General features: G+C 41.5%; 1 non-coding gene across 1 annotated transcript; it reads right to left on the bottom strand.

Moving 5' to 3' along the window:
• Positions 1-645: 645 nt before the first annotated feature.
• On the bottom strand, positions 646-753 carry LOC112780973 (small nucleolar RNA R71). Its single transcript, XR_003191776.1, has one exon. It is a non-coding gene; the product is annotated as a small nucleolar RNA R71 (small nucleolar RNA).
• Between the last annotated feature and the right edge of the window lie 906 nt (positions 754-1,659).

The following is a 1,659-nucleotide window of genomic DNA, read 5'->3' as shown; positions in this document are numbered from 1 at the left end:
CTTCCCTTCTTTACATTACATTCTTTTCTTCTTCTACTCACACAAAGGAACCTCTCTCTACTGAGGCAAAGAGGATCCCTATTATTATCTGTTTATTCCCTTCTTTGTCATATGAGCAGGAGCAAGGACAAGAATATTCTTGTTGAATCAGACCCTGAACCTGAAAGGACTCTGAAAAGGAAACTAAGAGAAGCTAAAATACAACAATCCAGAGACAACCTTACAGGAATTTTCGAACAGGAAGAGAAGATGGCAGCCGAAAATAATAATAATGCAAGGAGGATGCTTGGTGACTTTACTGCACCTAATCCCAATTTACATGGAAGAAGCATCTCCATTCCTGCCATTGGAGCAAACAATTTTGAGCTGAAACCTCAATTAGTTTCTCTGATGCAGCAGAACTGCAAGTTTCATGGACTTCCATCTGAAGATCTTTTTCAGTTCTTAACTGAATTCTTGCAGATCTGTGATACTGTTAAGACCAATGGGGTTGATCCCGAGGTCTACAGGCTTATGCTTTTCCCGTTTGCTGTAAGAGACAGAGCTAGAGTGTAGTTGGACTCTCAACCCAAAGAAAGCCTGAACTCTTGGGATAAGCTGGTCACGACTTTCTTAGCCAAGTTCTTTCCTCTTCAAAAGCTGAGCAAGCTTAGAGTGGATGTTCAAACCTTCAGACAGAAAGAAGGTGAATCCCTCTATGAAGCTTGGGAGAGATATAAGCAACTGACCAAAAAGTGTCCTTCTGACATGCTTTCAGAATGGACCGTCCTGGATATATTCTATGATGGTCTGTCTGAATTAGCTAAGATGTCATTGGATACTTCTGCAGGTGGATCCATTCACCTAAAGAAAATGCCTACAGAAGCTCAAGAACTCATTAACATGGTTGCTAATAACCAGTTCATGTACACTTCTGAGAAGAATCCTGTGAGTAATGGGACGCCTCAGAAGAAGGGAGTTCTTGAAATTGATACTCTGAATGCCATATTAGCTCAGAATAAAATATTGACTCAGCAAGTCAATATGATTTCTCAGAGTCTGAATGGAATGCAAGCTGCATCCAACAGTACTCAAGAGGCATCTTCTGAAGAAGAAGCTTATGATCCTGAGAACCCTGCAATAGCAGAGGTGAATTACATGGGTGAACCTTATGGAAATGCCTATAACCCCTCATGGAGAAATCACCCAAATTTCTCATGGAAGGATCAACAAAAGCCTCAACAAGGCTTTAATAATGGTGGAAAAAATAGGTTTAACAGTAGTAAACCTTTTCCATCATCCACTCAGCAACAGACAGAGACTTCTGAGCAGAATCCATCTAGCTTAGCAAATTTAGTCTCTGATCTATCTAAGGCCACTCTGAGTTTCATGAATGAAATAAGGTCATCCATTAGAAATTTGGAAGCACAAGTAGGCCAGCTGAGTAAGAAGATCACTGAAACCCCTCCTAGTACTCTCCCAAGCAATACAGAAGAGAATCCAAAGAGAGATTGCAAGGCCATTGATATAACCATCATGGCAGAATCCAAGGAGGAAGGGGAGGACGTGAATCCCAAGGAGGAAGACTTCCTGGGACGTCCAGTGATCAATAAGGAGTTTCCCTCTGAGGAACCAAAGAAATCTGAGGCTCATCTGGAGGCCATAGAGATTCCATTAAAC

Source organism: Arachis hypogaea, chromosome 19, assembly GCF_003086295.3.
Source record: "Arachis hypogaea cultivar Tifrunner chromosome 19, arahy.Tifrunner.gnm2.J5K5, whole genome shotgun sequence".
NCBI lineage: Eukaryota > Viridiplantae > Streptophyta > Magnoliopsida > Fabales > Fabaceae > Arachis > Arachis hypogaea.
This window is presented reverse-complemented; position numbering and strand designations above follow the sequence as displayed.